At 44.8% G+C, this 20,888-nt stretch overlaps 2 long non-coding RNA genes across 10 annotated transcripts in view; one reads left to right on the top strand and one right to left on the bottom strand.

Annotated features, from left to right (window-relative positions):
- Positions 1 to 229: 229 nt before the first annotated feature.
- Positions 230 to 1,925, bottom strand: LOC135184770 (uncharacterized). The gene is made up of 2 exons (XR_010306171.1): positions 1,550 to 1,925; positions 230 to 643 (listed from the first exon to the last, which is right to left on the bottom strand). It is a non-coding gene; the product is annotated as an uncharacterized LOC135184770 (long non-coding RNA).
- A 3,272-nt stretch (positions 1,926 to 5,197) lies between these two features.
- LOC135184768 (uncharacterized) overlaps positions 5,198 to 20,888 on the top strand; it is a 260,467-nt gene continuing 244,776 nt past the window's right edge. For all 9 annotated transcript variants that reach the window (XR_010306161.1, XR_010306162.1, XR_010306164.1 and 6 more), the window contains exon 1: positions 5,198 to 5,418. This is a non-coding gene — a long non-coding RNA (uncharacterized LOC135184768). The remainder of the gene's footprint in view (positions 5,419 to 20,888) is intronic.

The following is a 20,888-nucleotide window of genomic DNA, read 5'->3' as shown; positions in this document are numbered from 1 at the left end:
GCCATGCCTGAGTAAGGGGATTTCACCAGATGACCTCCAGAGATCCTTTCCAACCTGAACCATTCTGTGATTCTGTGACTCTCTGAACTGGTTATTTCCCTAGAAGCTCTACGCACCTACTATTTAACATAGACACAAGCATTCTGTAGTTATGCAAATTAGACTGCTCCTAAAAGATTCTACCCTAAGAAACGCTTTGGCCATTTGCCAGGACAACTCTTGTCTTCACTTCTGCCTTGTCACTGCATGTAAATCAAGGAGATTTCAATTCTGCAATAAAATTTTAATGAATGTCAAGATTATCCCAGTTCTGTGGACCATTACTAGTTCCAGTTCAGGCCATTGTTAGTAGGCAAGCAAGCCCTATTATCAGGAAGATGCAATCCCATGTATTCCTGCAGTACAGTGAAGACAAGGGTACTGTGGTGCCTTTCCCACTCACAGTACTGCAAGAACAGCTGCTCTATAGTACAATTAGGACCCAGCAGTGTCTCTGTTGCAGGAGAGGCACCTGCCCAAGGAGTGCAAAACACTCCAGCAGCCGTCATTATCTTTCTGCTGTCTCCTGTTCATGGCAAATGGAGAAACACTTCACCTGTTGCAGGCTAAGGAACCAGGCTGTAGGCTGCCAGTTGGATTATAACTGTAGAGTGAGCAGAATACAATTATTATTACTTTTTTATATGGCTCTGTCATTTCCAACCATAAATATAAGTGGAAAGGTTAAGGATAGGAGACTGCTAAAAGTGAAGTGGTTTGAAAGTTATCAACTGCAGTGAAAGGAACTGTGCATTAAACAGGGATCTCAACTGTGAAAAAGGAAATTAATATATTTACTTAGTTATTTGCACGGGCAATACCATCATTTGAGCACTTCACAGGTATTCCTCATTTTCTCAGTTCACTGTAGCTTGTTCATGTTCTGTTCTGAAGTGAGAGCAGTATCAAACTCACTTAAAGGTGTGACACATTTCTGCCACTGAACTATGTATGAATGTTGCCATCTGTGGGAATTGGCTGTTGCTTCCAACATCCTGAGAGTATTAGCTGACAGTCACATGTGAGATGATAGAATGAAAAGAGTATGAAAATAATTCACCAGCATTTACAGTATTTTTCATTGCCCTTCTCAACCATGACTGCAATTAGCACCTTTTTGTATCATAGGATCATCATCTGGACTACAAAAGCTGGGATATAGAGTGTTTATTCTTTGTTTGGTCATGATCCTGTATGAAGAGGACCAGAGGAAACCCTTGGTGAAGGGAAGAGGAGATTATTTCATTCCTGTGAGCAAATGAGGCTATTCAGGGAGAGAAGATGCTGGAGGACATGGTAGGTAGGAGGGACTTGGACATTCCTAAAGAGGAGCACGCAAACACAGTGCCAGACCTCAGAGACAGTAGAAAGAAAAAGACTTTTCCTGGAAACCAAAGAGCACAGTATAGCATTTTCTCCATCTCTGAACAGATGGGCTAAAAGCAAGCCTAGAGTCATGGGGCTCTCTTTAAGGACACAGTCAGTGGGATGAAGAGTTGACTATACTCGCCTTTTATTTTTCTTCTACCTCACCAATTCTTTTAAGTGCATTTGACGGGTTCAAATTTATACCACGATTCCTGTAGTTAAGAAAATTGTTCGTTTATTCTCTAATCAAAATTAGGGTTTAAGCTGATAGTGCATTTTGGTTGGGGAGAGGATGTTACTTCAAGTTGAGTGTGTAGGTAGAACACCTCCCAAGCTCTCGCTGATATGGATTCCCTCTTCTTTTTCCATAACCTACAGTAACGTGGCTAAAGGCAGGCAAAGAGAGAAAGGGAAATGATGTGCGACACAAGGTTTTGAGCACCCCTGTAACGAGACCAGCTGCTTTCAGAGAAGCTGTTCTGTGCAAACTGCACTTAATTGACACTTTGTAGTCACATTTGTGCAGACCGTTTCCAAGTGGCAAGTCAGTCTGCACTGGAGGAAGAAGCAGAGGCAAAAGGGGCCAGCGAAAGGCTCTTTCGAGCTGCTCCCGGAGGCCGGGAAAGCGGCTGGCGCGTGCTACACCCCGGCGGCAGCTCGCGGGCGGACCCGCACCACCTGCGGCAGATCCAAACGAGGCATTAACGGGGCCGTGGTCACCTGCCGAGGAGACCAGCGCCGGTTAGCAGGTCAGTCCGAACCAGAGAAAGAGTTAGAAGCAAAAGGGGCTGCAAAGGAGTGTTTTGGGGCGCTTTCTGAAGCCCTAAAGCGCGTGGCCTCTGCTGGGGGCCGGCAGCTGGCGGGAGGGCTGCTGAGGCGGCGCGCGGTGCCCCACTGGCGGCAGGTTCGCCCCGAGGCGTCGCTGGGTTAACGGTCACTGGCCCGGGAGACCAGCGCCAGTGGCAGTTGAACGTGCCCTGGAGAGGGGAACAGCAGCAAAAGGCAGGCTGGTAATGAGCCCTTGAAGCAGTCAAAGGGCTCTTACGAAGGGCTTTCTGAAGCCGGGAAAAGTGGCTCACTTGAACCGCGATGCAGCAGCTCGTGGGCGGGCAGCTGAGGCGGTGTTGGCTGAACCTGCACCACCTGCGCCAGATCTAAACGAGGCGGTAATGGCCCAGCGTTCACTTGCCGAGGAGACCGGCTCCAATGGCAGGTAAGTGCACGCTGGAGAAAGATTTGGAGGCAAAAAGGGCCGGCAGAGGTCGTTCGGGGTGCTTTTCGAAGCAGGGGAAGTGGCGGGCCTCTGCCGGTGTGTTCCTGGGAGACCTGCTGAGGCGGTGCCACCACAAGCGGCAGATTCAAACCGAGGCGTCAATGTGCTAACGGTCCCTCGACCAGGAGACCAGTAGCAGTTAAACGTACAGTAGAGAAGGGAATAGCGACAAAAAGAAGGATGGCAAGGAGCTCTTGTAGCAGTCAGCTCTTACGGGGGGGTTTCTGAAGCTGGGAAACGCGGCTCGCCTGATCGGCTGCTCGTGGGCGGACCCCGCACCACCTGCGGCAGATCTAAACGAGGCATTAACGAGCCCGTGGTCACCTGCCGAGGAGACCAGCGCCGGTTAGCAGGTCAGTCCGAACCAGAGAAAGAGTTAGAAGCAAAAGGGGCTGCAAAGGAGTGTTTTGGGGCGCTTTCTGAAGCCCTAAAGCGCGTGGCCTCTGCTGGGGGCCGGCAGCTGGCGGGAGGGCTGCTGAGGCGGCGCGCGGTGCCCCACTGGCGGCAGGTTCGCCCCGAGGCGTCGCTGGGTTAACGGTCACTGGCCCGGGAGACCAGCGCCAGTGGCAGTTGAACGTGCCCTGGAGAGGGGAACAGCAGCAAAAGGCAGGCTGGTAATGAGCCCTTGAAGCAGTCAAAGGGCTCTTACGAAGGGCTTTCTGAAGCCGGGAAAAGTGGCTCACTTGAACCGCGATGCAGCAGCTCGTGGGCGGGCAGCTGAGGCGGTGTTGGCTGAACCTGCACCACCTGCGCCAGATCTAAACGAGGCGGTAATGGCCCAGCGTTCACTTGCCGAGGAGACCGGCTCCAATGGCAGGTAAGTGCACGCTGGAGAAAGATTTGGAGGCAAAAAGGGCCGGCAGAGGTCGTTCGGGGTGCTTTTCGAAGCAGGGGAAGTGGCGGGCCTCTGCCGGTGTGTTCCTGGGAGACCTGCTGAGGCGGTGCCACCACAAGCGGCAGATTCAAACCGAGGCGTCAATGTGCTAACGGTCCCTCGACCAGGAGACCAGTAGCAGTTAAACGTACAGTAGAGAAGGGAATAGCGACAAAAAGAAGGATGGCAAGGAGCTCTTGTAGCAGTCAGCTCTTACGGGGGGGTTTCTGAAGCTGGGAAACGCGGCTCGCCTGATCGGCTGCTCGTGGGCGGACCCCGCACCACCTGCGGCAGATCTAAACGAGGCATTAACGAGCCCGTGGTCACCTGCCGAGGAGACCAGCGCCGGTTAGCAGGTCAGTCCGAACCAGAGAAAGAGTTAGAAGCAAAAGGGGCTGCAAAGGAGTGTTTTGGGGCGCTTTCTGAAGCCCTAAAGCGCGTGGCCTCTGCTGGGGGCCGGCAGCTGGCGGGAGGGCTGCTGAGGCGGCGCGCGGTGCCCCACTGGCGGCAGGTTCGCCCCGAGGCGTCGCTGGGTTAACGGTCACTGACCCGGGAGACCAGCGCCAGTGGCAGTTGAACGTGCCCTGGAGAGGGGAACAGCAGCAAAAGGCAGGCTGGTAGTGAGCCCTTGAAGCAGTCAAAGGGCTCTTACGAAGGGCTTTCTGAAGCCGGGAAAAGTGGCTCACTTGAACCGCGATGCAGCAGCTCGTGGGCGGGCAGCTGAGGCGGTGTTGGCTGAACCTGCACCACCTGCGCCAGATCTAAACGAGGCGGTAATGGCCCAGCGTTCACTTGCCGAGGAGACCGGCTCCAATGGCAGGTAAGTGCACCCTGGATAAGATTTGGAGGCAAAAAGGGCCGGCAGAGAGGTCGTTCGGGGTGCTTTTCGAAGCAGGGGAAGTGGCGGGCCTCTGCCGGTGTGTTCCTGGGAGACCTGCTGAGGCGGTGCCACCACAAGCGGCAGATTCAAACCGAGGCGTCAATGTGCTAACGGTCCCTCGACCAGGAGACCAGTAGCAGTTAAACGTACAGTAGAGAAGGGAATAGCGACAAAAAGAAGGATGGCAAGGAGCTCTTGTAGCAGTCAGTTGGGAAAAGCGGCTCGCCTGATCGGCTGCTAGTGGGCGGACCCCACACCACCTGCGGCAGATCTAAACGAGGCATTAACGGGGCCGTTATCACCTGCCGAGACCAGCTCCAGTAGCAGGTCAGTCCGAACCAGAGAAAGAGAAGCAAAAAGGGCTGCAAAGGAGGGTTTTAGGGCGCTTTCTGAAGCCCTAAAGCGCGTGGCCTCTGCTGGGGGCCGGCAGCTGGCGGGAGGGCTGCTGAGGCGGCGCGCGGTGCCCCACTGGCGGCAGGTTCGCCCCGAGGCGTCGCTGGGTTAACGGTCACTGACCCGGGAGACCAGCGCCAGTGGCAGTTGAACGTGCCCTGGAGAAGGGAACAGCAGCAAAAGGCAGGCTGGTAATGAGCCCTTGAAGCAGTCAAAGAGCTCTTACCCAGGGTTTTGTGAAGCCGGGAAAAGTGGCTCACCTGATCGGCAGCTCGTGGGCGGGCCCCACACCACCTGCGGCAGAGCTAAACGAGGCATTAAGGGGCCAGTGGTCACCTGCTGAGGAGACCAGTTCCAGTGGCAGGTCAGCCAACGCTGGGAAAAGGGGTTTGTGGCAAAAAAGGGCTGCCAAGAAAGTTTTTTGGGGTCCCTTTTGACGCTAAGAAAGCGGCTGGCCTCTGCTGGGAGCCTGCAGCTCGTAGGAGGGCTGCTGAGACGGCGCGGGCGGTGCCAGTAACCACCGGTGGTAGATCTAAACGAGGCGTTAACGGGCCGACGGTTACTTGCAGAGGAGACCAGCTCCAGTGGCAGGTAAACCCGCAGTGGGGAAGGGATTTGAGGCAAAAAGGGCTGGCAAAATGCTGTTTTGGGCAGGGGCTTGTTGAAGCCGGGAAAGCGGCTAGCCTGTTCTGGGAGCCGGTGGCTCGTGGGCTGGCGGCTGAAACGGCGCGGGTGCAGCCAGCACTGCCAGCGGCAGATCTAATCGAGGCGTAAATGGGCCAGCGGTCACTTGCCCGGGGTTTCTTCAGAAAGCCTCTCGGGAGTGCAGCGACCAAGGACCGAGTGGATGTCTCCTCAAAACCACAAGGGTAGGCTCCCCTGGGCGCTGTGACCAATAGAAACAGTGGTAACCACGCGGCAGAAGCTGATGGCACCCCTGAGCTTTGCTCCCACCAGCGTCGCAGACGGAGCTTTTGTGTCACAGTGCTACCCAGGCACTGGACTACAGGGTGTTGTGCCCTGCTCTTATGCTGGTGTTGGATGACGCTGGTGAGCGTGCCTGTGAGAGGTGTGCACAGGTGGAGGAGCACCTCTGCTTAGTGATGGACCTCAGGGAGGAGGTAAGGAGGTTGAGGGCCATCAAGAAATGGGAGACATGCTTGGACTTCTACTCTTATCTTTCAAGATAGAAGCTCAGCAGACAGCCTCTGCAATAGAAAGCTCTCTGCTCTCTCTCTGTTTGACTGAATGTGACGACTTGCAGGACAGGGAGCAATGCAAGCGGTTCCTGCCTGGTACAACAGGCACTTTCCCCCCTTTTCTGGATTCTGTTGCCTAACAGGTATGATGTTCTGGAAGGGGACCTCAATAACAGAGATGATGGCTTGACTGCTTGGAGGTGTCACTGCAGCTAAAACAGATTGTCTCCTATCAAAACATCTTCCGTAAAGAAATGCAGGCCCTTATCATAGGGAACTCAATTCTGCAAAGAGTGGAAGACTCAATAAACAGACCTGACTCACTACGTAGGGAAGTCTTCTGTCTCCTTGGGACCCAGGTTAAGGATGTAAAGACAAAACTTATTCTTTAGTATGGCACTCAGATTGTTACCTGCTTTTGATCTTTTAAGTAGGCAGTCATGAAGTGGTGAAAAGTCTGAAGGCCCTAAAAAAAAAAAATCTTGGACTGGTGGTTAAGGGATCGGGAGCACAAGTTATGTTCTCTATCCTTCCAATTGCGGGGAATGATGAGGTGATAAACAGGAAGAGCCATCAGATTGATGCCTGGCTCCAAGTCTGATGCTGCTGGCAGGACTTTGGGTTCTCTGGCCATGGATTGATCTACAGGACACCAGGACTGCTGGTAATGGATGGGAAAAGCGTATCTTGCAGGGAGAAAAGTGTTTTAGGACAAGAGTTAGCAGGACTTACTGAGAAAGCTTTAAACTACATTTGAAAGGGGATGGGCATGTAGCTGTGCTTGCCGGAGCGGTGCCTGGGTGTAGCAGCTCAGTATGCAGGGAAGCATGCTAGTATTCTTGAGTACCAGGCTTACCACTCCTCAAGGGTGAAAATGACATGCTTGGCTCCCTTCCTGCAACGCTTACACACCAATGCATATGGCTTGGGGAATAAACAGGAAGAACTGGGGATGTGTGTGCAGTCACAGGGCCGTGATCTCGTTGCAATTATGGTATCACAGTATAGTAGGGATTGGAAGGGACCTCTGGAGAATGAGTCTAACCCCCCTGCTAAGGCAGGTTCACCTAAATTACTGAAATATGGTGGGATAACTTTTTGGTGGTTCTTTTTAAGAAAGACAGGCCAGCAGGGCAGGGTGAAGTAGTTGCTCTTTAGTGTGAAGGAGCAACTAGAATATATCAAGCTCTCCCTTGGGGCTGATGAAGAATGAGTTGAGAGCTTTTGGGTAAGGATTTATGGGTAGGCTAATGTGAGAGACTGTTGTTGATGTTTATTACAGACCACCTGATCAGGATGGGCAAGTTGATGAGGCTTTCTACAGACACCTGAAAGTAGCCTCACAATCACAGGCCTTGCTTCTCATATGGAACTTGAGTTGCTCTGCCTGCTGGGAAGGCCACATAGCCAAGCATGTACAGTCCAGAAGTTTTTCCAGTGTATTGATAAATTTTTGAATTAGATGGTGGAGAAGCTAAGAGAGGTATACTACTTAACCTAGTCCTGACAAAGAAGGATTAGTGGAGAATATTAAGAGTTGGGGGGAGCCTTGGCAGTAGTGATCATAAGGTAGAATTTGGGATCATGAGTAGTAGGCACAAAACCACAAGCAGGGTTGCAACTTTGGACTCCAAGTGACTAACTTTATAGTCTTAAAGAAACTGCTTAACATGAGTTAGGGCTCTGGAAGGTACTGGGGCTTGAGAGCTGGTTGATAATAAAAAAACTATGTCTTAGAAGGTCAGGATCAGTGTATCCCTAAGAGCAAGAAGCCAGTCAAGGGAAGCAGGAGATCTGCATGATTGAGCAGGGACCTTTTGGGAAAGCTCAAGTGGAAGAAGAAAGTTTACAGTGTGTGGAGGAAGTGACTGATTACTTTGGAAGATTACAAGAAGGCTGTCAGTGTGCAGGGATGGAATGAGGAAAGTCAAGACCTCTGTGGATGTCAAGGTCAGCAGGAAGGGTTTCTTCAAGTATATTCAAGGCAAAAGGATTGCTAGAGAAAACGTGGGCCTGTTGTTGAAGGAGGTAGGTGCTGTGGTGACAGAGGCTGCAGAGAAGGCAGAATTACAGAATCATACAATCAGTCAGGATTGGAAGGGACCACAAGGATCATCTAGTTCCAACCCCCCTGCCATGGGCATGGACACCCTACCCTAGATCAGGCCAGCCAGGGCCCCATCCAGCCTGGCCTTGAACACTTCTTTGCTTTCTTTGTTCCAGTCTTTACTGTTCAGGTGGGCCCTCAGGAGTCCCTGACCTTGAAGATAACAGAAAAAAAAGCCTGAAGGAAGGCTTTCCCTTGTTTGAGGAGAATCAAGTTAGAGATCAGTTAAAACAAACTGTATATTCACAAGTTCATTGGTCCTGATGGGATGCACCTGTCAGTGCAGAGTGAGCTGGCAGAAGTCATTGCTGATATCAAGCTGATCTGAAACTCCCTTAAAGTCAAGGGCAGGGCCTTCAGTGGACCAAGTCTTTGTTTTTCAGATGGTAGTTGTCTGATAAAGACGTGATTATTTCCTGTTCTGGAAAGAAGATGGTCCTCAAGCATCAGAAGCAAGCCTTCTTTGCTTGGAGTAGGCAATTTGAGCTGTCTCTTGTGCTTAGGTCAAAGCCTTTCAATGATTATTTCAGTAGTAAAATCTCTATCTCTCTTCATGAAGCTCATAGGAATTTAAGACTTCTCCAGCCTCTGTCCTTTTTTCAGACGTCTCTAAATATGGTCAATGACTTAATGTTATATTGAGGACAAGCTCTTAGAGATGAATGGCCATGTGAACAGCAAAATCACTTAAGAAAACATCTTTGAAAACAATACCACATTACAGTAGAAAAGGCTGCGTGGGTTTTTAGAGCATAGTAATGGAGTTGCCTGAAAATGTCATCTGCTTAAACAGTTTCACTGAAGCAGGTTTTTGTGAAATGTTATGGAGATAGAGCTCATTTATCTATGATTGGTACAATATCTGAGGCATATATTTTAAATTACCAAACCCCATAATTCCTAGATATGTAAATTTACCTGGCACTTGGAATAGCTGTTGGAAAGCCCTTCAAAGGCTTGTTCTTCATCCAGTACTCTCATCAAGAACCAAAACTATTCAATAGTTTAGAGACTGAACTTTGAGAGCTCAAGAATTGAGTCTACCAGGTCCAAATGAGCAGCTGTTATTGCTGATGTCATTTTATATGATCAGTTTTAACTGCACAGTGTGTTCTCCAAGCCTCTGAGCTGTTTAATGGTACCAGTGTTGACTCAACAATGATGGGGACGAAGCAGTCCTGCTTTGCAGCAGGGCAAGTAAGCATGCAGGTAAGAGGAGAGTAAAACAGCTTAATCCACTCCAGTCAACTGTGGCCACCAAACTGTACGTCATAAAGAAGTGCTAAGAACATCCCTGCCAGATCTAAGGAAAGAATCTATCAAAAACTTTCCCAAAGGCTTTTTCTAGTGCGTGCTGTGAAATTTTACTTGTGTCAATAAGTGACCTGAGGAAGTCTGTCCAAAGCTGCCTTGTAATCAACCTGACCTGATTTACGTGAATAATTTGAGTAATAACTTCTTCCAACTGATGACTTAGGCTCTGGCAGAAATTATCATGTCATAATTTATCAATGAAATAGCCTTCCAATATGCAGAGTCAGCAGGATCTTTTCCTTAGCCTGGGTAACAGAAATTGTTGCCTCTTGCATGGTCAAAGGTGAGATACTGCTCTTTTGGCCTCATTAAGCTTATCAGAGAGCCTGTGGGTTATTTAGTTAGAGTTTAAATAAAACTCAACTGGAAATCTATTGGTGCTTTGGGACTTTGCATTTTTCTCTCAGTTAGGTCTGTTTTTGTGAAATGCAGTCAGGCTCCCAGGTGTTTTTGCCAGGGTTTTTTAAAGGGTTTTTTTTAGTATGAAAAACCATGAAGGAATTAAGCAAAGCTGACCATAGTTTCTGGTTTACTCTATGTTCTGAGAATTTATCTGCTTCCTTGGGCTGCATCAAAACATGCGTTGCCAGCAGATCCAGAGAGGCGATTCTGCCCCGTCACTCTGCTCTGCTGGGACCTTACCTGGAGTACTGCATCCAGGTCTGGAGCTCTCAATATAGAAGGACGTGGAACCTCATGGAGTGGATCCAGAGGAGGGCCACAAAAATGATCAGGGGGCTGGAGCACCTCTGCTACAATTACAAGCTGAGGGAGCTGGGGTCCTTCAGCTTGGACAAGAGGAGGCTTCAGGGACATGAAGTAGCAGCCTTCTAGTACCTGAAGGGGGCCTACAAGAAGGCTGTGAAGGCCTGCAGGAACAGGATGAGGGGCAATGGTTTCAAAGTAGAGAAGAGCAGATGTAGGTTCTTTACCATGAGGGTGGTGGAACACTGGAACAGGTTGCCCAGGGAGGTCGTTGAGGGTCTTTCCCTGCAGATATTCAAAGTGAGCCTTGATGGGACTCTGTGCAGACTAGTTTAGTTAGGGATGTCCCTGCTGACTGTGGGGATTGGGCTAGGTGACCTTTGGAGGGTCTCTTCTAGCCCAGACTATTCTATGGTCTTTGTAATTTTCAGTTAAGGTGAAATAAAACATAGTATATAAAGTGTTGGAAAATTAAGACTATTGCCTGATTAGTTTCAGAGTTAGCTACAGTTCAATAACAACACAATACATCTTTGTACAGTATTGCAGCTCTGCCCCCTCCCTGGACATGAAGAGGTCCAGAAGGCCTGCAGTCTCTATGCCTCCCCCTGTACCTTTTGCAAACCCAAACAAAAAGATCAGTGTGCAAGGTCACAGCACAGGGAAGCCAAGCAGCAGGCAGCCACAGAGAGTGGGCAAGCTTGTACTGAAAAATAGAAGATATTCAGCAGGCCAATGGAATTAGATAATCTTATCTTCTTCTTATTCTGTGTCCAACCCCTAAAACTGTTTATCCTTTAGACTAGAGTTCTCTGGAAAAACTTATGAATAATTAAGGCACTAGTCTAGGGCATTGGCCCTAAAGCATAAGAGGTCTACATTAAGAGTTTCAAGCTTGACGTGGATTTCCTTTTCTATTCTCCAACAACACCAATAATCCTAACATATTTTTTAAAAAATTAAATTCTTGTTCTACAAGGTCTTTGTTTGAATTTTCTTCTACTTTGCTTCTATGTTATCACCTTTTACCTGAAGGTGAGACATTAATTCCTCTGGCTTATCAGTCTGCTTAAGTTTCAAGTTTGTGTATTTTGAAATATGAGATGCAGCCAGCTGTAGAATGGTTTAGGTTTTGATTTATCAATCCCTAAATTGAGCTCCAAGACCAGATAGTGTTTCTTTTAAAGCACTGGGGGTTTATGGAGTTGACATCTGCTTAGCCCACTGATGTTTGAGCTCACTTTCTTCAGGAGGGAGATCGTAAGAGAAGTCTTTTCTCGTGTGATAGGTCTGAGGACTATATGACGTGTAGACCTGGGAATTTCTGCATGTAGAGGGATATGCAGCATTATCTGGGCAAGGTTGGTTAATGTCTTGAGAAGAAAGATTATATACATTAGGCTGAGGAAAGTTAGGACCATTTCTTTGTGCTAGTAACTTGCCTCTTTTCCTCTGTGTTCCATTACAGAGTTTCTTTGAACTACCATACTGTCCCTGTAAATATAAAATTGGTCTGGAAATACTTTTTTGAGGTATTTTTAATACTTTCTCTTCTAGCTGAATGTAACAGCAGCTATTGTCTTTGTCTTTTGGCATAGCATCTTTTACTCCTAGATGGAAGCAGGCAATGTGCTAGCAGGAGAAATTGGACAGTAACAAGGACAAAAAAGAGGAAAAATTAAAATAAGAGTCACAGAAGGTTCATATGTTGTGTTGTGGGTCTTGATCCTGCCAACTGTTCCTCTTGTAAGAAAGTTTATGCCTGTGGGTACTCCTCCTGACTTCAAAGTTACTTGCATGAATAATTGATTGCAGGGCCTGAGATAGAGTTTGCAATTCCTTTTTCAAGATAAGTTCATTAGCATTAGATGTCCTCTTGCTCCAAACATGGCAGGGTAATGGACAATTAGGTCAAATGGATACCTGTTTGTTGTTGTGTGGGCATGTTTTGGGTTTTTTCTTGGTGGTGGTGGGGCAAGCAACTGGCGACCTAAAAAGAAAAAGTCACTGTTGCTCTCTGTTGGGGTAGGTTTTTATCAGTGGTAAGGTGTGAATGGCTTGTTCAACAAGAGTTCAAGTCCTAGGGCAAGGAGAAGAGCTCAGGAAAGCTTTACATTTTAGAAATGTATAAGTGGTATCATTCACATCATGATGCGCTACCTGGGTATGTGCTTCAGAGCTCTGCTACTGCATCTTCTGCCATATAACTTTCCAAGTCTTGTGTCTCCATATTTATATTCAAAATAACCAATGTAACACAGAGGAATTTACCTACTTCAGCACAAGGCTCTTAGATATATATTTTTGGGAGTTAGTGTACCACTTTGATAACACCAACTCACTGAAGGGAGGGAAGGAAAAAGAAGTAGACCATTGCAGAGGAGGTGAGAGGAGAAAAGAGCAGAAAGGACTTTTCTCCAATCAAATCCAAATAGAAATGCCCCTAAAGATTCAGGCAACACAGGCTTTATCCTAACAATGAACATTTTCATGCAGTGAAATCCATTTTTGAGACTCATTAGCAAATGCTGTGATCTTGCTTATTTTCTATAGTGGCATCTAGTTATTTTAAATTGATTAGGAAACCTCTGATGTGAGAGAGTGACTTATGAGCTGTTCTAGGTATTTTTGTAATTGGTTATCATGCTTAATTACAAATGTTGAAGTACAACTAGTTTGTTCTGAACTTGATTTATCTGCTTTTCAATTGCTGCCTAGTGTAAAAAATAATTCAGAATGCTTTTTTCTAAAAGTTGTAAATTTGCAGAATGGATTAATTTAAGATGTACTATCAATAATAATTTGAAAACAAAAAATTAGACTGTCAATTGATCACCTGTGTATCTCAGGGGCATCTGTCAGTGTTACCGGTTTGGTTTGAGTCTAATTACAGTTCCTTCCACTAGACAACTTTTGTTTGCCACTTACTGGCTAGCCTTTTGGCTGCTGAAAAGAGCAATCCTGAATCTCTTCTCAGTTACACTGACATATATTTGTTCTGCTCTGCATGCTACTGCATAATCCAGAAACTGTAAGATGTGCTAACCTACAATGCTTGTGAGAATTTCATAAAGGGAAAAAAAAAAAAGCTATCAGGATTGGGGTTTTTTTCTGATCTATCACATATTTTGAAAAGAAACGAGAGAGGCTTTGAAGAATAGTGTTGTCCTTTGGTGTTGACATCTGTTTGTTTTGCAAGCCTACAGCAGCTATTGACAGCATCATAAAAAGAAAAACAAAGCACTAGGACAAGAGAACACCTATAGTGACACGAAAACATTGTTTACTGTAGGCTGAAGCAAATTGCTTACCCCATATACTTATGTCTTTAACTAGTTGTAGTATCTCTATTAACTAGCAGCTATGAGTTTTCACCTACATCACTTAAATCCTGCAGTTTGTGCTGAATGGGGAAAAAAAAACCCGTTCAGATCTCAGAAAACTAAATACTGCTAATGAGGCAACTGTACCAAACATTGTTTCAAAAACTTAGTTCTGTTTAGTTCAGTCACAGCTTTAGGCATCATTGTTCTGCTGAGCTGGGTACTGCTGCTCTTAGACATTTTCCATAGCAGTGTCTTGCCCACAGAAAGGATCATTCTTTGGAATGAGTTAAGATTTACTGGCCGTCTAGCACAAGTGTAGTTATCTTCATCCAAAATGCCTTGTAACAGAACAGCTGCATCACCACACACACTTTCTATGTGTTTGGATGTCTCGCCTAACTCTCTGCTTGGGTTGTAATTAGTTGATCAAAATGAGCTTCATGTAACTATTGATTGAGAAGGAATGATCTTCTGCACCTTCTGAAGGCTAGTTTCAAAAGCTTGGGCAAATGAGAAGCTAATGTCGTGCTAGGTTGTATGTCTTGATTTTGGTAAGCTTCTTGACCTTATTTTCAGTTTCTTAGTTTTGGGGAAGGATATACAGAATAGTTCAAGCTTGTCCTTTGTCTTGTGGAAGTCATTACTTGCCCTGTGGTGCTGAGATTTTCTGGTGTAAACTTCTAGGTCGCTGAATAATTTCTAGCAAACGGTAATATTTCACATTTACACATTTCCCCAGCCTGTAAGAATTCAAATGTCAGCTAAATCTGAGGAGACACTAAATGTTTCTTCATTTGATAGTTGATATTATATGAAAGGAATGTGGGACTTCTGAATTTAAAGTGGTGGTGAGGAGGGGAATCTGTTCTAGTTCATGCAAGGTTCTTTTCATCATTTTGAGTGTGGAGAGGAGAACCTGTTTTTACATTTGATTTTTGATGTAGTCTCACTGGTGTTACTTGCAGACTAGAGAGAACCATAAACTTTAAAAAAAATCACAACCTCAATTTAAGCCTTAGCTAAATGAAAATTTTCATGCATGCTTTTGAAGAATAAAATGCAAGCTCTGAAAGCTTTTTCTCTCTGTAGCACAACTACCAGTTCTTGCTGTCCAAAGTATTCTCTATCAGCACTTCAGTTAAGCCTCTGTGCTTCTGCTGGCACTAACATTTTTCTTTAGATTTTCCCGGCATTTGTACAGCACTGATTCACCTCTCTTGATGATAACAACAGTCAGAGGGGCTAAGGGGGACTAGCTGCCGGCATTTTAATCTTGCTCAGTACAGGCAACAGTGAAAATCCTGTCACTGCCTAGCCTGTGCTTATCTTACTCTGTGGTGAAGCTGTGCTGTTAGTGGCAGCGCTGTGGAAATTTTGGGAAACGGCTCACGTTGTGAAAGCCTGTTGGCCCTATGACAAAGGGAGAGACCTTCGTCTGACAGATAAAAAGGCTTACAAGAGAACACAGGTGTGTATGAGGGAATAAGCGCACCCCGACGTAGCCTGAACAGGGACAAAGAAGAGTTTCCTACTTATTGCAGCAAAGAATGTATCTGCAAAGTCTCAATTTTGATATTTGTTTTGAGAGGTGAGTAGATATTTAACTGAGATAATTTGACTGTGGATTTACTGAAGCATAAGCTAACTATTTGTCAAAAAAATACAATTTCCATGGATATAAAGAGAAAAAAACTACTTCAGAAGTCTTGCATGAGGATACTTTGCTGAGATTAGTGAAGACCAAAGCACACAATGTGAAATGAATGGAATTGCTGGAGTCTGCTCTCTTCTCAATGGGGGCTTATTCTCTTCTTTCCCTCAATATGCATACTCCCCATAAATGTTAATGGGAGTTATTCACAGACACTAAGAGGCCCAGAGTCTCCACTATATGCAATTCCCGTTCACCCTAATAAGCAGAGACATTTGATTCTCTTGATGCCAGCCTCAGGTTTCTATAAGAGCTTGTGCAAATAAGATGTGGGTCTGGACATCCAAATAAGTTTCTACAGAAGAAGTGAAGTCAGTGTTTCAGCAGCTCCATGGTAACATTTTTGCATGCATATTCTTATCCCATGGCAATTGTGAAGTAATCTGAAGTATTTCATCCTCTGTGAAAGAAGGGAAAGTGTAAGACACAATGCATTAATCATAGGTTTAGGAATGTGGAGAAGGAAGGGTGATGTACTGCTAATTTACACTTCAGCTTGCCCTGGAAAAAGTTTTTGGGTGTTCCTGGACTGGGAAGAGGCCTGCGTGGACTTTGGTGAGCCGCTGAGGTGGAGGGGGAGTTTGAAGGAGGTGATTAGATGGAGATAATGGAGAATCTCATTTTTGGAGGATGTGAAGTTCTATTAGCTTGTAGATATCAAAATGCTGGTTACAGACTGACTAGTGACTGGAAAATGAGTTCAGCAATGTGTTGGCAATGTAAAGCCTAAAAGTAACTGATGGAAGGTAAGAAGCTGTGATTGTAGGGTCATGGAGAACTGAGGTTTTCAGTTCATCTTGAGAGGTGAGTCAGAGTGCCATAGATGCTGTTTGGAAAGTATGCTGGCTGATTAAAAACTATGCTGAGCATGAGATCCTAGTTAGCTATGTGGCACATCCCTTTGGCTGGTCTTGCGTACCTCACACTTAAGCAGTTGTCAGAAATCAATAGGTGATTGGTGATCAGGTGAGGTGAGATTCTTCTGCTTGTGTGGGCTGAGTGCTCAGACACTGGGTTTGTGGGAGAAGCCCAACACATTAAGCATTGCTCCTGTGAGGGGAGAAGATGTCACAGTAGCTACAGCAGTAATTTGAGCAGCAGGAGACTGGGATGTGCTCTGAGCTCTGCCAAGGTTTTGCTCCATTACCTCAGGCAAGTTGCTGAAAACTGTCATTGATTTTGGGTTCCCGGGTTTTTGGATGCTTAGCTCAAATAATCTGGGGTCTGACTTTCAGAGGTGCTTAGCTACTGTAAGTTTTATTGACCATGACTGGTATCGAGGGCTTGGCACATCGGGAATATAAGCCTTAGCTGGATGACCTGAGACACTCTGAGTCCTCTCTAAAAATGATGTAATGAACTTACAAAATCAGTTGGTGATATCTACCAAACACAGGCATACTAACAGGAAACATAGCATTGAATCTTTACATTGCAGTTGCTATATATGTAAAGTATTAATTTCTTGTTTGCAGTCTTTAGAAAATTTTTTCTATATGAAAGGTTTAAAACAAGAATTTCATTTGGAGTCTCTTGATGTCCTGTTACAGGTTTTAATAACATTGCAAATGGCACTAGGGGAAGAAAAGGATGGGAAGCTAAATGTCATTAATAATAGCTGCAATATTCTTAGTGTTAACAAATGATCAGCTGTATAAATTTTTAATTAATAGGAGTATGAGCAGCAATTTGACTGTCAACAGGCATCAGTATTGATGTGTGCGAGTGAAGCATGGCAAGGCAAAGAGCAAGGAAGGGGATAACTGAAACCATGCAGCTGTGAATTACAGGTCAGCTCTTTCTGGATAAACTTTCAAAAACCGTCACAACTTTGTAGCCCTCTATAATAGTAAGTATTATTATTATAAAATTAATCTCGGTGAGGGCAAGACAACCTTTTTGTAGCAAAGGTGAATTTTATTAGGAATTTCTCTGTAGTTTAGCTGAGCTGCTGGTAAATTGCAGAAGCAAAAAGGCATGTAAGAGGCTGGATGGGGATGAGGAGAAGGAATAGCAGACTGAGTTCCTCAGACTTAGAGATTCAGTAAGTAGGTAGGTTACTGTACTGTAAACTTGTATTTCTTTCTGCTTCCTTCACTAAATTTAGGAGTTTCTATCAAGCTGCTTGAAAAAAAACAAAAAAACAACAACAACAAAAAACAACCCAAAACAACCAAACCCTGTTAAGTAAAAGCCTATCATAATAAACCAGAGCCTAGAACAGTATTTGGTCTAAATGAAATCAGAATATTTTACTCTTTAAAAAATTCTGTAAGAACTTTAAATCTCCCTCACCTGTGCAGTCTTAGTTTCAAAGCTGATTTTTTTCCTGTAACTTTCAGAGAGACTGATTTTAAAGTTCAGATCTTTTTTTCTGAATTATGGTGTGCAACATTCCACCCTCTTCCCGCCCCTTTTTTGTTGCATTTTAATGCTATGAATCTGCAGAAATAACTTTTGTCTTTGGGCATACTAAGGAAAAAGTGTAGGTTTTTGTTTTGGTTTTTAATAAAAAAGATTCAAACATAGGAATAGGAAGAATGAAATGTATATATCTAAAAGCATGGTTTCCCTATTACTTTTTTCATATTAGGAACTTTGGAAGACATTTTTCTTTGCTGTCTAGAATGTAATTTTGTCTTTATTAGCAGTACCTATTTATGACTTTGTGAAAGATTAATTATCTAAATGTATAGACAATACAAATGCACCAATTGTAGATTAAAAATATTAATGCTAGAGTAGCTCTTTCTGGTTTATGCCGGGTTTTCTGTCATATCATTAATAATCTAAAGATTAAAGCTTTTTCCAGTTTTCATTTGAGGAGATCAAAATGCTTTAGAGACATTAGCTAATTCTCCTACTAATCCTGGGAGATTGGGCAGTGTTATGATAATCCTTTTACAGATGAGTAAGTGGAGATAAGAGGGAGGCTAAGTGACTTTTCAAAGTCACAGACATAACCAGTGGCAGAGTTAGATACCTAACCTTGATGTTCTGATTATTGTTTTTCTCTTGCAGACAATATATATACAGACACCCATACTTCTTTCTTTCCACATTGCTATTGCTAACAATACAGAGTGAAAAACTATTACCATCAGTTATGTTTATAATAATAATGATTTTATTTATTTAGTGCCTCCCTGCCAAGACAGTCAGAGTGCTGCTCCAAAGACAATTAAAATCCAATTATTGTAATATATAAACAACAATAATTAAAACATCATAAAAGAAACAGTATCAAAAGCAATCAAAACCACTAAGTAGCCAAAGTTAGTTCGATTAATAATGGATTTCAGTGACTCATTTGAAGCAAATTGCATATTTAGGAGTTCTTTTTTGTTGTGGTGTTGGGTTTTTTTGTTGTTGTTGCAAGATGATTATTTTTCAGCTGCATATTTATATCTAGCTCTTGGATGGAAGTGAGGTTTTTTGTTTGATTTCCCCCCCCCCCCTAATGTACTGCTATTTGTGGTTTTAAGATCGTGTTAAAGATGACTGGTTAACTAAATTCTGTTCATCATATCAACTGAACTGCTGCAGCTTGTGGGATGGATTTAGGCTGTACATACATCAGTAAGAATGAAAGCACAGAGGTGCAGGTGAAATTTAGAACACTTCAATGTAGACTGTTCTCCTTGACCTGCATTCAAAGTGCATTAAAACTGAAAGGTCACTTGCTTGTTTTTTTTATTGACTTCAGTGTAGTTTATCTTACACTCTACCACTCTTTATCTGCACCAGCTTTTAGTGTGTGCATGTTTGATGGCATTACTCAATTTTAAGGTTGACCAACCTTTTCCCTATTCTGTCATTAGCAGCTGTCAGCAGAGCATTGCAATGATTTCTGCTCATTGTCTTTTAGCAAGGGGACAAATTTTAGTATTGAGATGGTTTATCCAGTTTGGAGAAAGGAATGTGCTAGAAGCATTGTGTTTAGACCATGCTAAAACAGTTTTAGAAGGCTCAAAGACTTTAAGCTTTGAAATTCTCTGGGGATATGCCTTTGTGTCAGGCATGACTTCTGCAGTCTTTCTGGCAGAACACAGAAATCAGTTCTTGTTACAAAGCTGTGAAAACTGGTTTGTGTAAACTAATCTGAGGAGCAGGCAGTGGGGATGGAGACCAGAAGCAGAAGTGAGTCTGGGCTGAGGCTGCAAAGTTGTGACTGGATCTGGGAATGGTGAAGAAGGCCTGGAGGAAGATGAATATGCCTGAGTTTGGAGGCTAGGATGCAGATCCAGTGGAGCTGAGATAAGAAAGTGAGGCAAAGGAGAGCACAGATCTGACTGAGAAAGTGATCCCTGGAGGTGTCTGAGACTAGGCTGGATGAGACTCTGGCCACCCTGATCTAGGGTAGCGTGTCCCTGCCTATGGCAGGGGGGTTGGAACTAGATGATCCTTGTGGTCCCTTCCAACCCTGACTGATTCTATGAAGGAAAGTGCTGAGTCATGAGATGAGGTAAAGGAGGATGGAGATAACATGTCTTGTGGAAAGAACACTGGGTGATGGAAAGCATGGAATAGATTAGGAATGGGGAGACCGAGTAGAGCACAGAGCAACAAGCCTCCAGCTCTGAAAATCAGAGGGCATTCAGTGAGACCTGTAATTGCTAGGCAAGGAAGTTGAGAGTGGAGTGAGAACTCTGTGATGTGACTGGCTGAGGTGCCAAGTGCAAAGAAGAGGTGACATCAGGCTTCTGTTGATTGGTTTCATCAGAAAAAAAAATCGAGCTTGCAAGTAGCAGTAGATGTCTGAGCTGTACTGGCACATCCCCTTCCATAGCATACGAACAGATCCAAGCAGATATCTTGAGCCTGAGATCCTTGAATGTCATTGCTCTGTAACCATCTGCCAGAACTGGGTGTTGCATCCCCCTTTAGCATCTGTCCACAAGGAGGACAGCAATCTATTAATGCAAACAGCCGTTCCATTAGCTCAGTGGCAAAATCTGTGTGTTGGCAGTGAAGCTATGAACTCTGCTGATGACCCGCGTGTGTTTTAGGAAGATGCCAAAGAATGAAATTTGTGTCTGCATGTTTTGTTGTCCTATTTTTCATATGCAAAAGGATACTGAATGTTGATGTGTTCGTTTTGAAACAAGACGAGTACTCAAACATTTAAACCTTTTATGTGGGATGTGCATTTGTATCAGTTATGTGTTTATAAAACAAACATGGTGTGATGGTTTGGGGGTTACCCCGCCCCCCCACACTTTTGAATTTGCCCCAGCTAACTCAGACGGACCCTGGGAATATAGATGAAGCAATTTATTTACAGCTAGCAGAATTTACAAGCAGCTATTTACAATATATACAGTTATATACAATTATATACAAAAATATACAAAGGATAAACAATACAAAAGCACAACTCCCCTCCCAGAAACCTGAGTCCCCAGGAGGGGCTCTCAAACCACCCCAACACCTCCCCCGGCCCTCTCAACCTTACCCCAGTTCTCAGGAAGAAAAGAGGTGCAGCCAAGAGGTTAGGGAGCAGGGTTAGTAGGAGCAGGGTTACTGAGATGTGACCAGGTCTAAGGCAAAAGCAAGAGTGAGAAACAAAATGGAGAAAAAGTCTTTCTTCTTCCCAGAGTTCTCAGCGAGACTGTGAGAGAAGTTGACATCAATTGTTTTCATTTCACTGCCTATTATCTAGTTCTGTTACCAAAACATCCCAGCTTGCTTCAAACTAG

The sequence above is a fragment of the Pogoniulus pusillus genome, chromosome 21 (assembly GCF_015220805.1).
Source record: "Pogoniulus pusillus isolate bPogPus1 chromosome 21, bPogPus1.pri, whole genome shotgun sequence".
NCBI lineage: Eukaryota > Metazoa > Chordata > Aves > Piciformes > Lybiidae > Pogoniulus > Pogoniulus pusillus.
Note: the sequence above shows the minus strand (reverse complement) of the source record. Positions and strands in the feature narration are given on the sequence as shown.